Below are 9417 nucleotides of genomic sequence, written 5' to 3'. Positions count from 1 at the left end.
TCTGTTTCTTGCATGTTTTCTTTACACATTTAACACAAGTATTAGTGCCTGCTTGTAAGACTTGGTACTATACCTAGCAGCAAATGTGGAAAATCAGGCTTGCAAAGGACTACAGAGACATTTGATGAAAAATTTTTATTATAAGTCTGATTAACAGACTCAAAAATTGCAAATTTGCATGAGTGAGATTTATTTAAAATTGTGAGGTAGTCTTTATTAATTCAGCAAATAATTATTGAGCATTTACCATGTAGAAGACATTAGGGATACTGAAGCAAGAAAACTGAAAAAAAATCCCATCTTAATTTGTCTCAAGATAATTTTAAACATTTTAACAAAAGTGACAATTAAAAATTTAAATACATGTACATTTAAATATTTGAGGTTGTATTCAGTCCTTACTCATTTAGTTAAATGAGAAAACCCACAAAAAATGTTCAGAAGTATATATTTGATCAGTGATTTAATGTAAAATTTATAATGTTGAGAATCTTAATGATGTCAAAATGTGATAGATAACTCCTTACTAACTAGTTAAAAAGTGTAATGACTTTAATGAATCACCTCCTATACTTTTCCATCTTGAATGAAAAATAATTTATCATACAAGATGTACCTCAAAACCCAAGAAGTTAAAAAACACAGTTTATCTTCATTTTTAATTGGTTAAGTATCCGAGAATTTTTTGTTTTTTGTTTGGTTTGGCACTTCAGAACTGAACTTTTGGTTAGTAGAATGAGATCAATGTAATCCACATCCCTGTGAAGTAAGAATTTACATCAGCCTGACTCTAAAGTATATCATTCTTGTTCCCAAGGAGCCCTATGGTTTCATGTCACTCAGTGTTAGATTGTACCAACCTTCTCAGGGAATAGGAAAGGAAGGGGCATCAAAGGAAGGGGTATCTTACTAGTTGGTGGCATGAAATGTTTTGCTATTGTTCCTACACATCTTTACATTGGGAAAGGTGGGAGAATGGACTAGATCTGCTCTAATTTTTATTAATGTTAGATGACATAATTAAAGAATTATAGATCGCAGGGTCTTTGGAGCTATCTAGTAAAGGTTCCTAGCCATTCCTTCTGAGTGGAAATAGGCAAATTTAGGGGAATTATAGGGACATGTTATAAAAGAATATACTGCAAGTATTGCTTATTTATAGTTAGAAGAAAAACGTTAAATGATGCTAACACATCAATCATCAGCAGCAGATAAACAGGGCCCTGAGAAATATATAAAAACCGATTTTTCCTCTTTGAAATGAAGGAAATGTATTTCATATGTAACAAAAATAATGATAATAGACTGATACAGTTTTTTTGTTTAAAAAATTTATCATAATATTTATATACAAAAATTTAAATAAGTAGAAAAATATCCGTTCCAACAATTTCATGACTTTAATATAATCATTGTTAGTATTTTGGTGCACTTCCTTCCTTATAATTTTTCTGCACCTGTTTTTAACATGACTGTAATCTTCTAATACAATTCAGTGCATGAAATTCTATATCTTGCTTTTTTTGCCTAATTATATCATAACCATTCTTCATGGTAGAAGTTTTCATTATTATCAAGTTTTCATTATTAAAATACATGCTTATTAAATTGAACAAGAAAAATGTAGGAGAATATTCTTTCTTGAATCCATCACTTAAAACACAACCAGAATATTTTATCTTTTCCACTCAGGGACACAGTCAGGCAAGTTCCAGCTGCAGGTGTCTATTAAGAACCTGGGGACTGTCTGTAAGCCCCTGCACACAGACAGACACCCCTCTTCACAGACCTGGAGAAAACCAGAAGTTAACTCAATCCCCTGGGCCACCAACCACGGGCTCATCTGGATTCCTGTTCCCAAGCTCTGACCCCTGGACTTGTGTTGTGGTTTGTTAATGGGGAAAGTTAAAACCCTCTCACACTCCACACTCCGTAAATCTCATCACAGCCCCCACAGTTCACAGAAGGAAGCCAAGAGACACTGAGCACTAAGCTGCACGTGCCTGGCCAGATGGCTGGAGGACAGCCCTGCATCCCACCCACCAAGGAAACAGTCCCCAGGGTCAGCAGGGGAACTCCTCACAGGAAAAAGGTGACAATGAAGACTACTGTCCCCACTCACCACCAGTCACTGCAAGACATGCTGGAAAGTCTCAAGTGGTTGAAACCACCATGCTGGGCCACTGGCCCACCTCCCCGGGGTCAGATGCCTGGGCCTCATCCCAATATGTCTCCCAGGAACATCTGGCATCCAAAACATGGGGACATCTCCATAGGAGAGCTAAGAGCTGAATAACCTAACAGGCTGAGTTTATCAGGGGTGATGGGAACCATCACACCTGCAGCACAAGCCCAGAGACAGTGTGAAGCCCCCAGTGCACACACAGCCTCAGAGGGGCAGCACCAGGCAGGTGGCATGACCCTGACTATCAGCCATCTGCTGCCTCCCTTTGGAGGCTGGATCTCCTCAGAGTCCACTTCTGGCCCAGAGGTTTCTTATGTGATAAACAACACTCTGTTCATGTCCTCTGGTTCTTCTGCTAAGGGTAGCTATAATATTACAAGGTGCACATGCCTACAAAGCCAGCTCAACAGCGTGTCCTTCTGTTCCTTCTCTGGGCAGGAGGTCAGGAAGACCACGGTGGACATGGGTGTGGGTGGAAGCTGAACGCTGAGGGCTGAGGGCAGGGAGAGGACAGCACTCTCCCCTCCAGGAGGGCCCTGGCCAGGCAGAAGCATTTCCTCTCAGAAGCCTCGTGGCAAATGTACATCCCCAACACCAGGCCAGTCACGACACACCTGGCCACACCCTGCCCATGTGTGATGCCATTCTCTAACATAGTCGGCCGTCCGTCAGAATCCCATGTGTGTTCTCTCCAATCTGACCACCTCACAACACAATAATTCCCCACAACGGAGAAGCCTCACTGCCCGAGTGCACGCTGTCAGATTCGGCTTTGACTCTGTTCCTTCACCCTCTGAATCCAATCTGTCGTGAAGTCAGGGGTTCCCTTTGAAAGATACTCCCTGTCTACCTCTTCTTTAAAGCTCTCCCCACCCCACGGGTCCAAACACTTGACACTCGGCTGTGAGTTTCTTCATGGGGAATTTAACCAGCAACGAGTTTGTACGATCTGAAAAATTAAAACACCAGCAGTTCAGTCTGGAAGTGGGGATGCTGCAGCAAGAGGTCCACAGTCCCCAACAGACCCCAGACTTGTGTGGCAGCACAATTCTCCCACCACTTATGGCACATGGATGTTGCAGAATCGGTGCCTGTAGGTCCAATACACGGATGAAAACAAGTGGTCATGTTCTGTCTACGTAGGAGCTACTGCAGGGGACTCGACCTCATTCCTAGTGGCCAGGTAGATGGGCCCCAAAGAGGGACTGTAAGGGCCAATGAAGGAAAACTAGAGAAGTTACCAAATATTAAAATAGTGAATGTATCTGAGATGCAGATGCTGAGACACGACGATGTTATCAAGTCCGCAAACTGGCAACTGCCCCAAAATGTGAGCCCGGGGAAATCACTGCATGCCATCCCAGACTGCTGTAGAAAATAAATGTGATAAGATAAGGGGGACAGGAGGAATTCTAGCTGTTAAAACATTATATTACATGAGAAAATTAATAGAGCAGGAATTATTAATAGCTTGTCATGATTAACCAAAACCCTAACTGTCTGCATTAAAACACAGAAAAGCAATAGTAACCTGCAGCACAAGAGCAGAGCTGCTCTCACGGCCTGCTGCAGGCCCCTGCCAGCTGTGAGTCCCTCTGATGAGGAAGAAATCACAATTGGGGACTCACAACCTAGTCAGCCACTGGCCCCAAACCTCTGGAAAGCTGGTGCACTCAGGAGGCAGCCAGTTCTCCTAGACGAAACCCTGGCACCTGATGGAAGGCCACCATCATGGAGCCCGGTGTGCCCAGGAGGGTGGGTGCTGCTAGGGGACAGAGGCAGTACCAGAGACACCACAGGAGATGGCCTAATTCTTTTCCAGAAGAATTCGTTGCCTTCCCACAACCCTGGGGCAGACAATCGTCTGTGGACAGTGGAGGCTGGACAAGCCCAACGTACAGCAGCAGCAGCATAACAGGTGCTCACCTGGGCCTCAGCCCCCAACCCAGCAAGGTCCTGCCACACGTGCCGTAAGTGAGGGAGCACTCGGCTGTCTCTCAACAGGTAGCCCTGACATGGGAGCCTTCTCCAGCTGGCCCGGGGAGGGTGTCGGCCCCTCCTCCAGGTGTTCTGCAGGCTGCGGCTTGCTCCTGCTAGAGCACATCTACAGGGCTCTACGCCAAGGCCCCACAGGACCTGCAGCTGAAGGTGCTCCAGGGCCAGCTCCTCCATGGTTTGCTCATGACCCCTCCAACACTCTGCTCTTGACCTTCACCTTCTCTCCCTCTCTTATGGTCATTCTCCCTTCTCCCACCCTTGAAAATGGTGTATTCCTAAACATCACATCACCACTTGCAAAATTACTTTCCTAGCTCATGGGCCTTTGATGAGCATGATTAAAAAAACAGTGCCAACCCTTTAGAGGATACAAATGAAGGGGCAGTTAGTGCGGTCTGTGTAGAAAGTCCAAACAGTGCCCCAGATAGAAGTCCATCTGAGATGGGCCTTGAAGGGTGTGCGGGAGGGTGTGGAGTAGAGAAAAGAGGAAGGGCACCCACGAGGAGCAACATGAAGAACAGTGTGGGACGAGAAGGTCGTGTTGCCTTCTAGGAGCTGCAGGTAGTCCTGCATTCCTACAGCAGGGGATGCAGTGTTTGAAGGTTATTCTAGATTGTTCCATCTGGGCATGAGAGAGCACCATTAACCAAGACAGCAAATAGGGAAGCAGAGAAGGTTTGGAGGGGAAAATGATGTGTTTACTCCCTGGGGTTGGGCTTGTGGTCTCTGTGGGGCTTCCATTTAGAAACACTTGCTAGCAAGTTCCAAAATAAAAATCAAACTCACAGAAGGGATTGGTTGAACACATGGCATGAGGTGGTGCTGATGAGATCAAAGGAGTTGGCAATATCCCATGGTGACCATGTGACCTTAGGTAATTTACATGTCCAGGATGGAAGGGCAGACACAGCAATATTCAATGTCTGGGCAGAGGTAGAGAAGTACAAAAAAGAGAATCCTAAAAACCTGCAGAAAAAGAGACAAGAGTCTAATCTGGGAACAACCGGCAAGCCACATTCAAAGCCTTTTATGATGGTCACACTGGTGCACAAACACCAGTGGGGTGACTCCTGGAAGGGGGCATTCTCCATGAACCTTCAATCCCATGTCTCAGCCTGCCATGCCTCAGCCCTTTGACCACCAGAAGGCAGGTCTGACCCAGCAAATGGAGAGGAAGCAGGAGTTGGCCATCTCCAACTCCTCCCTGGAGGACTGGCAGCTGCAGTGTGGCCTGAGCTTTCTGCTGTCCGACTCGACCTGGCCTGGGAGCTGAGGCCCTGTCCAGCCCTGAGGACAGAGAGACCTAGATAAACACCACACAGCATTGTTCTCCACAGCACAAGGCATCTGCTTCTCTCGCCTTCCCCAATAATCTCTTTTTATTCCAAGACTCCTTAAAAATAGCTCAAAGCAATTTTCAAAGACTAATAGTCATAAAAGGAGGTGTTACAAATAATCACATCCATGAAACTCAAAGCACAGCACGATTTCCAGCTCTCATTATCGTGCTAGCCATGCCCAGGGAGGAGTCCAGAGAGCAGATCCTTTGGACATGGGCCCTCTGTGACACCAGCCCTCCTTGACACTGAAGGAGCCTGTGCCTGGGCAGGGGAGCTGTCTTAGACACCCCAGGGGGGTCTGCTGGCACCTAGCCTCCGAGTCTCCCCTGTGGCACCTGAAGAGTACACACACCTGTCCCTAGGGACGAATGCTCAGCTGGGCTGTAGTCCCACAAGTGCTGGAGCACTGTTAAGAACACCCTGCATGTATTTCCTGGAGGAGGTCAAGGCCAGGGCTGCTCACCCCCTCGGCCTTCACTGCCCACCCTTACACAGCACCACTGATCCACATGAGGATGGAAAGGGCAAATTCCTACAGCTTTCCCTAGGAGAATTTTTCCTAGCTCAAGTGGAGTGTGATTATAAAGCATGTGACTAATTTTGTTTTTGACAAGTGAAAACCATGTCTTTGGCACAGTGACGTCTGCATAAGGCAGGCAACCCTGCCTTCCCATGACACCAGAAAGCTAAGCAATGAGGGTCCCTCACAAGCCCCATTTGCTAAATTTGGCTCCAAATGGCTTTGGCTCTTCAAAATCCAAAAACCTATCTTTAAGGGATCAACCTCTGCCCTCAATTTCTGTTGAGATCCGAGAGAGACTGTCACAGAATTTCAAAGGAGATCACCAAACTGCCACCACAGAGCTGCACAACGGTGTCTGCTAAGGGACAGTACTCATGTGGGTGCTCTGTATTTACTGTGGGAGGGGCCATCGGTTGTGTTACTATATATTCCCACTTTCTTGTGTTACGAAGGATGACACAGGTTGAGCACTACGACTCCAGAGCTCTGAAATGCTGCAGAATCTGAAGGCTCACAGTGCAGATCCAACCCCACAAGTGGAAACTGCACCCTGAGGCCCTGCTTCATGCACAGAGTCCCTGAAGACAGCGTGCGAATCCCCTCAGGCTGTTTATTTAGTGAGTCTGTGATGCATAAATGAATTTCGTGTTTAGACTTGAGCCATCACCGGGACATCTTGCTGTATATGTCCAAATATTCCAAAATCCAAGGAAAAGTTCCTCAGAGAGCTCTAATAAGCTTGTGAGACAGAGTTCTATTTTATGATGGTATTGAAACTCCTCCAGAGCTCTCTCTGGGTTCAGATGGTATAGATTAGAAAGACACTACTGTGCATCCTAACAACTTGTTAATGAATTTCAGTGAAACCCATGTTCAGTCTCAGCATCCTGTAGACTTGAGCCCATAGCTGCTGAAGAGCACTGCGGTCATTGCTCTGGTGTGTAAGTTGCTGTGTGTGTGTTCATGTGTGTACACAGATACACACATGTGTGTGTGTTTGTGCACACAGATATACACATTCGTATACCTGGGAAGATATGTAGAGGCAGATACATTTTATATATGTGTGCATTATGCTCTTTTCTACAAATGACATGCTGAAGTGGTGCTTACCTGTGAGTATGGCTCAACAATGGGATTTGGCAATGCCCACTCATCAACCTAGACTTAAACGTACCCACTCACCTCTCATCTGTTCAAACCACTGCCGGGGTTCTGTGGTGGGGCGTACACAGTGTAAAGCCACACCTCTTTTCTGTGCACGTGCGCCTGTGACTTCTGAGCTCTGTTTTGGCTGCAGCACCTTGGTGACTTTCCTAAAGTGCTTCTCCTCATGCTAGAGTTCTGGTATTCCTCTAGCAGAGATTCAGACAGGTGGAGTGGCTGTGATGTAAGCTACGTATTTTTTTCTCTTCTTTCTTTTTTGGGGTGTGGGAATTAAACCCAGGGTCTCTGCCACTGGAGCACACCCTAGCTTTTTGTTTTCTTATTTGGAGACAGGGCTCCCTAAGTTGCTAAGGGTCTAAGTTGCCCAGGCTGGCCTCAAACTCGGAATCCTGCTTCAGTCTCCCTCATCACTGGAATCACAGGCCTGCACCACAGTGCTGGCAAGTGACACACATTTAGTTGAAATTGAAAGTGACAAGTCATATGCCCAAGTGGTGGCCCTATTTGTAGCCCCTCGAAGTGTGTGCAGAGCCACACCCCCCTCACCTGTCCTATGTGACTTCTCAAGCACCCACTTGTGGAGGTGGAGTCCAGAGCGCATGGCAGCTCTGGGCACGCTCCCTCTAGTGTTCCTTAGGACTTCCTACAGAGATCAACCAACTCCCCTTATGCAAAATGCTTGGGACTGGAAGTGTTTCAGATTTTTTTTTTTTTTTTTTGATTTTGGAATATTTGGACATATACAGCAAGCGAGATCCTGGAGTTGCCACCACCACTTGCTCACCTGCTGGTGCACCGCCTATCTAATGACATTGCTTTCCCCTTCAGAGGCCCAGGGAGGCTACTCCCTGCTCCAAGCTTGGAGGTATGGGGGGGGGGCGCTTATATTGGAGCCATGCCACTGCCCACCTTTTCAGAGAAGAGCACTCCTGAAGAGGCACCGACCAGTCCCTGTACCGGAGGCGCAGGTACCGCCAGCCAAACACCTGCTCATCACCCTAGTCCACAAGTGCTCCACACCCCAAGAGCTACCCTCAACCTGCAGCAAGAGCCTGCTCAGCCCTCTGACTGCCCCCACCTCCATTGCAGTTCAGCCCATCTGTGCTGCCATCCTGGCTGCCTCTGGGGAGGGGCAGAGTCATTGCACCAGTCTGAGGGGAGAGATCCCTGGCCTTGCCATAGCTGCCACCCCTCAAACCCAGCATCTACAACCCTTCCGAGATGATCCGGAAACCTCACTAGGTCAGGAGGTGGACCAGAGGGATCTGAATCACATCCCAGTGTCAGCACTCAACAGTCCCCCCAGGACCCACGCACGCACCAGCACCAGGCACGCAGTTCCCTTGCCTATTTCTTCCGCATCTGGTGCAAGCACATGGACTTTGCACGTGCATGCAGACTTTGCACGCGCGCGCGTCCGTTCCTGGCGCAAGCCTGCCTCTTGCCCAGTATTGACGGTTTTCCTCACGTGCTCGCGTGTTCTCCACTCATTCCTTCCTCAGCTGCGCCCTGGCAACAGGTCTGACAGCCGTTTCGCCTGAAGCTGCGTGAGCAGCCGAAGAAGGCCTTCTGCGATGGACGCTAGAATTACCCACTAGTGCCTTCGCTAAGACTGCCATGGAGACTTCGCACAGCAAGTGTTGTCCCTCACCCCTGCCCCCAACGCTGAGGGGCAGAGACCTGCCAGAAGGGTCCCACAAGAAGCCCGGTCATGGGCCGCGCCGGCTTCCCTATACTGGTTGGCCACTAAGGGCTTCCTGGGCTGGTGGCACCACTCGCAGGTCATCTTGCCTCCATCCTGCAACTGCTCCTCAGCGGTTGCGAAAAGTGCCTGCTCGGTGCTTTTCCAGGGTCCTGCGGACCCTTCGATCTTTTCTGGGAAACTTGGTTATTGCCTCCTCCCTCCGCGTGCCAGGTCTCCTGAAGAGGACGCTGCTGTCAACTGCAGCTTTCATGAATTCCTGCATCCCAGGCCGCAGACTCAGACAGCCGCCTTGTAGGGTGCAGGGGCAGGAAGTGGCTCCTTGCCAGCTTCCAGCACCCCAAGAACCCTGCCCAGGGAGGACTGTGATCACAGCCCCTGGAGACAGTGGCCAAGTGGTGGCTGAGCAAGCAGAGCACCCTGTAGATAGAGAACATCAGAGGGGGCGCCCTCAGATCACTGGAAGAGCATTTGCTTTTAGGCCCCCGGGGGCCCATAGCTG

General features: G+C 48.2%; 1 long non-coding RNA gene across 1 annotated transcript; it reads left to right on the top strand.

Annotated features, from left to right (window-relative positions):
- The first annotated feature begins 3468 nt into the window (after positions 1–3468).
- Positions 3469–8842, top strand: LOC125614831. The gene is made up of 3 exons (XR_007345387.1): positions 3469–3479; positions 5836–5842; positions 8511–8842. It is a non-coding gene; the product is annotated as an uncharacterized LOC125614831 (long non-coding RNA).
- The last annotated feature ends 575 nt before the right edge of the window (positions 8843–9417 follow it).

The sequence above is a fragment of the Marmota marmota genome, unplaced genomic scaffold, assembly GCF_001458135.2.
Source record: "Marmota marmota marmota unplaced genomic scaffold, marMar, whole genome shotgun sequence".
In the NCBI taxonomy this organism is placed as follows: domain Eukaryota; kingdom Metazoa; phylum Chordata; class Mammalia; order Rodentia; family Sciuridae; genus Marmota; species Marmota marmota.
Note: the sequence above shows the minus strand (reverse complement) of the source record. Positions and strands in the feature narration are given on the sequence as shown.